Source organism: Bremia lactucae, linkage group LG3, assembly GCF_004359215.1.
Source record: "Bremia lactucae strain SF5 linkage group LG3, whole genome shotgun sequence".
In the NCBI taxonomy this organism is placed as follows: Eukaryota; Oomycota; class Peronosporomycetes; order Peronosporales; family Peronosporaceae; genus Bremia; species Bremia lactucae.
Genome location: NC_090612.1, coordinates 3676139 through 3686913, shown reverse-complemented (window position 1 = coordinate 3686913; position 10775 = coordinate 3676139).

Sequence of the window (10775 nt, the reverse complement as noted above, 5' to 3'; positions counted from 1 at the left end):
GGTATGATTGTTGCCGATTCCGACCCAAGCCTTTTCGTGACTAGAATTCGTCGGGAGATCGGCATCACTTGCAGGTGAGTTGGTAGTTGGGTTCAAAACCTGTTAAATTGGTGTAGAATAGGAAGCTTATAAACGAAGTAGTAAATGGGAAACTTATATATATTATCTTAATCCTACTTGTGCATCACTAATTAACCTGTCCTAAATTACCTTATAGGAGTTAATTAGTATCTGACACGTTATATAGCATGCGACAGTGTAACCTAGGTGAGTAATGAGCCCTTAATTTGCACTCACTGTACCTTCTTTGTGTGTATCTTGAAAAGTCGCATTACGAACCTTCTCTGCGCGTAACTTGAAACGTCACCCTATGCACCTTCTTTATGCATATTTTACAAGCTAATCAAAGCCTGGTGTAATTTCCTCGAGTCACGGTACTTTTCAGACGCAAGTTTCCTCCTGTCGTCAATCTCTTCATGAAGCACGACCTTAAGCACGTTGAAGCCGGCAATTTGGAAGTCGCGACGGCGGGCAGGTCGAGTTCGCACAGCCATGAAGCGCACCACGGTCTGCAAGTTGGTTTATATCCATGAGAAGGCGTGCATACAGCAAGTGCTGGTGGACGCTCCGGTGAGCCCCGAAGGGCCAGCGCCCAAGTCGGTGCCGACTCGGCACATTACCACACACGATTTTATCAAGGGACAACACACCAGCACGCGTGTTCAACTTAAACGACAAGGCCGGTGCGCAGTACATAAAAAACTTCACGGCAACTTCCACGTCAGCTTAAAGCACGGGCAACGGCAGTATAAATTTACACTAGCGTTGATTTTAACAAGGCAAGGCCACTTATTTGACTGAATATTACTCGGTTTTCAGGTTATATACCGTCTTTCCGGCTTATCCTCTGCCAGCTTTTCTTGTCCAGAGCAGCGGTCACGGCGCTGTAGCCGCAGCTTCCACCCGGGTTAATCTCCCACATAGAACGATAGTTCTGGGCTTTTTCTTTACCGACCTCAGTGGCCGAGTAATTAAGCACTGGAACTGGGACCGGGAGGTACGTGGATCGATACTCGCGGAGGGCGGTACGATGACACATCGCCGGAGATAGGCTAAAAAGCAGACGAGCAACCATCCAATGGATGGCCGCCCTGCCAACCCGCACCGAATGGTGTGTGATAGTTGGGTGGAAGGAGGCGCTGTAGCCGAAATTCCCCATAGTGTAATGAGGGGTGCGGGGTTCCAATAAGAGAACTTCGTCAAAATTGAATCTCTGGGCTTTTTCTTAACTGGACGTAAAATCTGATATTATTCTCTTACTTTTTGAGTCCGTGCGGTGCCTTTCTAACTCACAAGCTCTGCATGCATGTTTTTTGGAGTTTCTCATATGAAGCCAGACAAATTGCGTCGGGTTGACCTTTTTATGGCGTGGCCTCCTCTCCGGACACGCAGTCACTGGCTTTTGCAAATTTTTGGAATATGTTGCGATAGTGGCTGAAACTCGTTTAGTGTCGCAGCCTGCTGATGGTCTGGCAAGGTCACAAAGCTGGCGGCTTACTAATCAAGTAACATAGGGACACTTTTGGCCGACCGCAACACAAAAGGACTTGATTGGTGGAGCTTTGCCAAGCGGCAATGTGGATGGATTTCGTATAATTGTAAAATTTGTTTTAGACGCAGGTACTGGCGCAATTTGTGCTTAGCTAAACACTTCTGAGCATCCATTTCGTCGTTGTTTTGTGGCTGGCGGGTAACTTTCAGCCGTTTTATATTTAATTCAGCGCAAAATGTAAAGTATTCTAAGTAGAATCCTGAAAATCATTTTTTGAGGCGTTAGCTCTGCATAGTTGCAAATTCTCATTTGTTGACGCTGTCGGGATACATCGTGCTCTGCAAGATTACTATCTATAGCTAGGTGAAGTGTACGCAGCACGAAGGTTGATCATGCTAGTTGGCCTGTACTGCTTGAGCATGTGGTGAGCACTTCCACCACGCGAGGATGCAGTATGACCGAGTGTAAATAAGGCCGGTTTAGGCAGCAACAAACTTATATTTGAAGGGAATCAATGTATTGACAACGTATTTGAAGACTACCCCGTCTACATGAGATTCAAAAGGCTTCCATAGTTGATTAAAAAAGCCACAATTTTCGCATACATTATTGCCCTCCATTCCTTCATAGAGGCTGTCTGTCCATTATTCTTCTCTTGTAAATAATGCTTTGCAGTTTATAGCTATGTTTTCTTAATATACCATACACATCATATAATACTGGCAGTTGGAAAGTATTCTAGATTCTTAATATTAGTGCTAGCTCGCGATCAACATCAACACATTCGATGGAGCATTGTCCCTAAAGGTCGATCGAAAGAAGTTAATGTTAAAGAGTACGATGATCGACGCTCGCGTGACATGAAAACTAACCCAGCAGAAAATGTGTTTACATTGACGAGCACCCGGTGAGATGCAACAAAGAAAGCTTTGAAGCATTTGTCTTGTGTGTGGCCTTCACCACTGTGACTCAAGCCTTCTTGTAGATCTTGGATGGGCAAAGTAAAATTTGGAAATTTTTCCGTCATCATCGATCACAATAGTTCCACAACAAATCGCAATTTGCGTTTTTGTACAAGGACATTCATCGGGGTACGGCCATCTTAACACTTGCAAATTGCAGCTTGATGGACATTGTTAAGTTTGTTAACAGGCAAAACAAGTCCGTGGCCGTTTCGTAACTACGTTTGAATATTTCTCGTTGGAACCACAGCATACAATCCAACTACTGTCGTTTCCATTCTGTTCCGAGTCTGATTGGAGAGGATGGGCGCTTATACAGGTGGATGACATATGGCAATTATCTTTTCTACCACGCGGAAAGTCCAATGCAGGTCATCATGTATGGTTTTCAAGTTGAATGGAGAGTTGACGATTGCTGTTGAGGTTTTTCGTGTTCTAATTTATTTCGTTAGACCAAGCCGATTGCGATTAGACCCCCCCCCGGTCGCATTTGTAGTGAACCGTATAGTGTCCATTACGCTGCTTTTTAAGCGATTGTATCACTGTATCATAGCCTTAAGTTGGCATCTCAAATGCAGCAATCTGTTCCGAGCATTGATTTCACGGGGTGTCTCGTTTCATAAGAACTATTTCCTATGAGAGTAAATAAATAAAGAAGTGCAAAATTAATATCTTTATTAATTTGACTTAAATATTTCCAATAGTATTAAATTTGGTATTATTGATGCAATAAGACATTAGCCCTATTTATTGGTTGATTAAATCAACCCCGCCAAATATTTCAAGACACGATTGTGCGGTGCACAAGGAGTAGCCATACTTAGTTAGATATTAATATAAAAAGCTCAGTAGTAGATAGAAGATCGTTACATAGGGAACTAATTATATTAATACAGTTTCATTTTTCCGTAAGTCTAATTTCATGAATTACAGGTGGTTAGCTAAAGACCCTTAGCTACCTAGAAACCTTCCACTGTACTCTTGTGAACGTGAAGTTTCGAGGCACCCTACCTACACTGTAATCACTGTAAGGTTAACTAGTACTTACTAGTACTAGTGAAAGGTGCCCCGTTTCACCTGGTAGCACTTTGTAGTCCGTTTAACGGCCCACGCACATCACATCCAACATGGACATGTTGGATGACGAAGGAGGAGCTTCGAAGCCCCTCAAGAACGTTATCACGCAACGCATGAGAGCCTTCCGTATTTGAGTGACTTGAATGGAGAGCGATCGAACGAACGAGTTCGGTCGTAGGCGGGCCAGCCGTTGGCACTATGCCGTTCACTCTGGGCAGAGATGAATAGCTTGCGGCCACAGCCGAGTTCATTCAACACGAAATTGACGGCCTCAGAGAAAGTAACCTTGCCTCATCAGCAAAGCTCTCAACATACAGAGGTGTTGGAGAAAAGGGTGCTCAACAGTTGGAACTGTTGAGACAGCAGCATGTATAGAAATAGCTAAGTTTAAGGCAGACGAAGGCAACTCCTTTTTGAGATGTTTCGTCGAATTAGACGATGCAATAAAAGCTCGTCGTATCAGTGATGATGCCACGAAAGTGAAATTTTTTTGCATGTCCAATTTAGCTGGACGTGCCATATCTTGGGCGTTAGGGCTAAGGCTTCACCACCCATTAGTCTTTAGGTCGTATGAGGTCTTTAAGACCCGGCTCAGACAAACGTTTGAGCGACCACTTGCCGAAATCAGGGCTCGAGCCGAGCTCCTGAATTCTCGCAAGGCAAGCGTGACATTCACGCTTATGCCCAACATACACGAGACCTGGTCATATGAATCGTTAGTCATTCAAAAGATGAGCAAACACAGGTAACTGTGTTTATTAAAGGTCTTGTAGACGGTCGTGTTAAGACGCTAGACCAAGCGATCTCTATATCGAAAAAGGAAGACTCTAGTCTTAAATAGGCTTTTGTCCACTCTGGTGCTTATCGTCCTCCGATACGACAAGACGGAGGTCCAGAACCCATGGATCTCTCGTATGTAGAGAGCGAGAATTCTCGCTCTTCAAGTTGCAAACGATTGCAAAAATGTAGACGTTGTTTCAAAAAATGGGCACTATGCATATGAGTGTAGTTCCTCACGGCAAGTTCCTAACAACACTGAGCAAAAAATTCGACCTCTCGCTAGAATTATCGGAGGACGCGGGTCCAACGCTGTTGCGATTTCGCAACAGCGAGGTGGATCGTCAAAAAATGGTCGGAGTCAGTAGGTGCGGAGCGCCCTACTAATCCAGCGACGTCAAAAGAATTTATAGGTCTTTTGACAAAAGTTGCTTTTCACACAAAAACATTGTGTGTAACTGCCCTAGGTGATGAAGTTAATCTCATCACCATAAAGTTATAGTGGCAAATAAATTGCCACTAATTCCCTAGTCGAGTGTGAGGCGTCGGGCAATTTTATTCGACGCAAATCGCTAAATATCGCAGACTCAGATTCACTGAGCGCAATATGCTTCTGACGAGGTCGACAGTGCGCCGAGCAACAGGCGCATCTGTAAATATTAAGAAGCGTGTAGTTGGTATTCAATACACGTTAAATGGTAAACAGTACGATGATAATTGCATCGTACTAGATTTGAATGACAAATTAGATGTCATCCTTGGATTATTATGGCTCAGAAAGTACGAGCCCTGTATAATTTGGCAGCATCAAGCCGTGACGATGTCTGTCTCTTTTTCATAAGTTGGTCAACTGATGAACGTCTTGGAGCATCCACAAGCGTGGGGATGTCCTACGAGGGAGTGCATTGGTGAACTGATGAACGTCTTGGAGCGTCCACAAGCGTGTGGATGTCCTGCGAGTGAGTGCGATGTCCTCACTTGTGGTTCGGTACCTGAAAACCTTTGACCACAGGTTCCGGGGACTTATTCCCACAGAAATGTTTTAAGGAGTATCCTCCCCAACTGTTTTAAGCCGTGGTTGCGCTACTACAGCTAGATCCTCTTCGATCGACCCTCCAGTCGATCAAGGATTTTGGCACTGTCTCTTATAGACTGGCGCTTTAAACTTTCTTAAATGTTGCTTCGTAAGCAAGCATCCTTGTTTCGTACTACTTAACTTATTCGAGTGGTCGGACTTCAACGCTTCCTGTGCTTGTGCAAAGCCGTCAATAATTATGTCCTCGTCACAATGAAGGACCTTCGACTTTGCCTGTGCTTGTGCACAGCCGTCGAGATTTAACTCCACAATGTGTTCGGTCTTCACACTGAGGTCTTGTGCAGTCATGCTAACGACCTTTTGAAATAAGTTCCAAAGAAGAAACCGAGACAATTAATGTCATAGTAAACAATGGATCAAGTGTAGGTGCTTATACACTTGATCTATTAGCGCCACCGAAGTTAACTTCGGAGATGACCCAATTGCCAACGCTAGAACTAAAACGGCTCTTGCGTGATCTGAGTAGTGGCAAATTTAAGAAGATCTGCGTACTTGCCACATATGACAACTAAGTGGACGATGTTTGGTCGGCAATAGTATTTCCTGTAAACGAACGGATTGTCAGTAGCTCATCGATGGACGAAAGTGCCCTCGATGAGAAGACTCGGATTGAGCGTTTCACGTCCCAATCCGGGGAGTCTTTGAATACAAACCCTTTATATAACGATTAAAAGGAATTTTAAGATGTCTTCCCTGAATCAGTACCGTGTGAGTTGCTAGGATAAAGCCACTCGACACAAATCGACCTAATCCCAGGTTCAAAATACTGTGTCATGAAGCAGTGGCCATTGCCTTATGAACAAGTACTAGCGATCGACAAATTCTTTGCCGAACGCTCAGCAGCGAGCCATGTTAGAAAATCAATTTCCCCACATAGCTCTCCGACTTTCTGTGTGTGCGTAAAGCAACAGGAGGAAGGCGGATTGAGCATGCATTTAATAAACTGAACGCTGCGACAGTACCGGCTGAAACGCCGAAAACCACGAAAAGACGATGGCATGTCAAAGAGTACTATCTTTTCGTCGATGGATTTGATGGATGGATACAGTCAGATCCTGACTAGGTATCAAAATAAGATATTCCATTTACAGCAGTAAGCACCCCAAGCGGTATGATATGGGAGTGGCGAGTCATGCCACAGGGACTTAGTAATGCCCTTGCGACAATTAACAGATGTGTAACCAATCTGTTGAGGCCGGTGCGGGATTTTACGCTGAGCTATTTTGTTGATGTCTTCTTTCATATCAGAGCCATAAACGGAAAGTCGGATTTTGGAGAACATCGTACCCACGTCCGAAAGGTTCTTACACTTATGCGTAAGCACAAGTTGTATGCAAATCTCAAAAAGTGGCATTTCGCTCGCAGCAAATATCCACTTCTTGGGTAAATACGGTGTACGCCGGTATCCAGAAAAGATCAAGGCGATCACCGATTGGCCTGTCCCAGTCGATGTGAAGGGACCTAGGAAGTTCCTCGGTTAAGTAGCGTACCTGCACAAAAATAATGCCGAGATGACGGTACATCTTCTTTTTTGTTGAAGATTTTTTTCCGAGTACCGAGTGTATGACAAGGAACTCCTTGCCATGAAATATGCACTGGCTAAGGTTAGGTTCTATCTCTTGGGCGATAGACCGTTCATTGTATACTCGGACCATGCGTCTTTACGCACGACCGTAAGCAGTCTACACGTCTCGCAAAGAATGGCGAGATGGTTGTCTTTCTTCGCGGAGTATAACTTCTCCGTTGAGTATAAACCAGGAAGACTTAACGTCGTCGCTGATGCCCTTTCGCGCCGACCTGATCTTGAGCCGGCTGCGAAACTCACCAGTGAGCATAAGGTCACTGTTGCAACAATCAGTTTTCCGTCGTCGACATTACTCGACAACGTTGGAAGAGCTTATCAAGAAAATAAGGCTCTTAAAGGGTTAGTGGATTACCTAAGAAAATCCTTTTAACAACCCTTTAAAGAATTGCAGAAATTTTATCAATCCTCAACGGATCGATATACAACACGCAACGGTTATTGTATTATACAGCCATTGCTGGCGACACGCCTCGTGTCGTCATCCCTACCCATAATGATTTGCGATTGCGCATCATGTATGAGTACCACGATGTACCGATAAGTGGTCATCGTGGACGCAAGGAGACTTATCTCACAATAAGTCGCGACTTCTACTGGCCACGCCAGTATGAGTTCGTTCGCAAATACACGTGCTTGCGAAGTTTGTCAATCGGTAAAGCCTAGTGCTTCATCCCATGCTCCTTTACAACCTCTGCCTGATCCGACAGAGTGTTGGCAGTCTGTATTTATGGACTTCGACTTTCTAAATCCCCAGAGACTTTCAAAAGAAAAATCGTATTCTTGTTTTTGTTGACCGTTCTAGCAAGATGGTACATCTTGCTGCCGTCCCAGAGTCAATCACAATAAAAGGCTGTGGTCGTGTCTTTATTGACAAATTATTTCGACTCCATGGGTTATCCCGTGATCTGGTCTCAGATTGAGACCCTAGATTCACGGTATAATTTTGACAAACAGTGTTCAAATCACTTGGAACAGAGTTAAAAATGCAAACTTGTGATCATCCTAAAACAGATGGTCAATGGAGCGTGCAAACCGTATGTTTAAAGAGATACTTCACGGATACGTTCACTCTTTTAAGAGCTGGAGCGAGTTCTTGCCGATGATAGACTTTGCCATCAACAATTCAGTGCATGCCTCTACAAAGCATACACCGTTTTCGTGAATGGCTTACGCCACCCACATATACCTACCCTGTATGAAAGTAACTCTTATATAGAGGGGGCTCGCTCGAGCAAAGAACCTTTTAGCTCTTGCTCATCATGCATTAGCCCTAAGGGTCAATGCGAAGGAAACCAATGTTGATTTCACTAAATTAAAGTAGACAACGATGCTGTAAGACTTAGAATCGAAAAAAAGACTATTAATGAGAACGATAATACTCTCAATAATGAAGAGATTAAATTCTCCGCAAAGCGGCCAGCCGCACTGAAAAACAAAAATAAAATCGAGGCAGCAGATGATTTCCTGCTGGCTAGAGAAGCAGTGATCCGTTTCGTACAGGATTTCATCGCTGATGCGGTCGACCGGCAGAAATGGAACTCTGCCAAAAATGGAAGAGAAATGTGCTTTCATTCAATGGAAATGACCTAGTCCTACTGTCTATGGTAAATTTACCAAAGCGCGTAGTGACGAATATAGGCAGTAATAAATAAGAATTCGGTTAATTTATCAAAAGAAGAAATTGAAGTGGTAGAGTTTAACCTTGCCAAGGCTAAAATTTAAAGGTCAAGGTCCCATTTTAATAATTTATGACTTCTATTTAAAGCGTGATTCCTGCCCAGGTATATCGGCCCGTTTCGTGTATCACATCGCCAAGGCGATGCATACACAATCGAGCTGCCTCACAGAATGCGTACGCATCCTGCGTTTTAGGTTGGGCGTCTCCGCCCGTACCATCAGTACGAGGCTTCTTCCGATTCCGGATTACACCGGAGTGGTCAAGGGCATCAGCCAAAGCCTGATGGTTTCGAGCCAAAGACTTATTGTCTCGAAACAGGGTCTGATTCTCTTAAACCAGACGATCCACTCTTTCCTTCAAGGAAGAGAACTTCTGAGGAGCTGTCAACAGCTCAATTTTGAAGGGACTGATGTGTCCTTTCGTTCGCCAGTTGCTCAGTCGCACTCTGCGCACAACTTTTCAACTGGTCACAAGAAACATTATCGACCGTCAACGCTAACTTGCGACAACGGTATCGCTCATGATCAAGATTCTTTCAAATAATAATAATAATAATAATAATGAAGGTGTGATCCAAATCACGATGATGAATCGGGCCCGTCAAACGAGGCGAACCCGATCCTTCCTCCTTTTCCACATCCATTGATGGATTCAGGTGATGAGAAGCGCTTTCTTGTTAAAAGCTTCTTGAACCACCGTAAGGAAAAGAGGGCTCGAAAGGGTTATCTAGTTCTTTAACGAGGGTATTTACCCTCGCATGATAGTTGGGAACCCTCGCTCCCAACTGATGTTTTGACGTTCCGGGTCTCCTCTTGCAGTACAACGCGATCCATCCTCCTCGGCAGGAGGTCCAAGGGAGAACGAGCGCTTCCCGCGCTAGTAAAGTTTTGAAGGCTCTCAATCCCTTGACGCATCTCGTAAGAGATGAAAGTCATCCAATGGAGATTTTGGAGGGGACATGCCTCATTTAGAGCATGACCTGCACCCTTATAAAGCATGGGCATGAGTCCTCCCACGAGAGGCAAGGAATACCTGCCTCTCTAGACAAACGGTGCTTCTTATAGCGTGCACCGACTACGGTCCGTTTCTCGAACCGTTCACGGAAACCGTTTAGCTTGTCAAGCCAGACCTTACGGCCTATGTTTTGTACATTCTGTACAAATTCTGTCCAAGCTTGGAACAAAGGTTTGAAATCCTTAACCCGTTTGCAAGTGTACCACTGATGCCGAAAGTCATCGATAAAGAAGTCAATTTCATCGTCACCAGGCTTTTGAAGCCTGGGTGAGTCGTATGACGGGATACGATATTGATCGTTGGTCATACCAGACCAACTAATGAGGTTTCTCTTAAAGGGCAACCAGGCCTCCTTTAAGAAGCGCACCGCAGCGTATTGCGGTCCCTCTCCTTTGGCTCATGTTAAAGTTAACCTGGTCCTGGGAGCGATCCTAGATTCACTTCCTCTCTAGTGATGCAAACTAGCCCCACCAGCGCGACCACGTAGTTCCTGGTGATCCAAATTATTGTCACCAGAGCGGTCATCGCCCTTGCAGTCATCTGACGATGACTCCCATCGAAAAGGTTCGACGAGTTAAACAACCTCGTCATCACCTCTTTGGTGGTCACAAAAGAATTCAAAGGCTCATAGGACTCGGCCCCGGGTGATCCGGCGGCCTTCTCAGTCGCCACTGAGTCGGGCGACGCAGGTGATTTGGACCAGTCACCCACAATTGGTGTAGCAAATGCCTTGCCCCCGTTGTCTGCAATGTCATCAACAGACGACATACCGCAGTCACCTCCAATGGGAGTAGGAGGTAACATACCCCTCGCAGTAGACGCATTAGCGTCTTGTAAAACATTTGCCTTACTGACAGCTACACTGATCCGTGCAGCTGCCAGCTTAGCGGCCTCGCGGCCCACGCGCACAGACTTATTTGTCGTCATCTTGATTCTGGTCGTCAAAAATTCAAATAAAATAGGTAATTTGATTAAAATTAAAATGCGAATAAAATCATATTTTGAATAAAATAATAATGCAAACAAAATCGGTA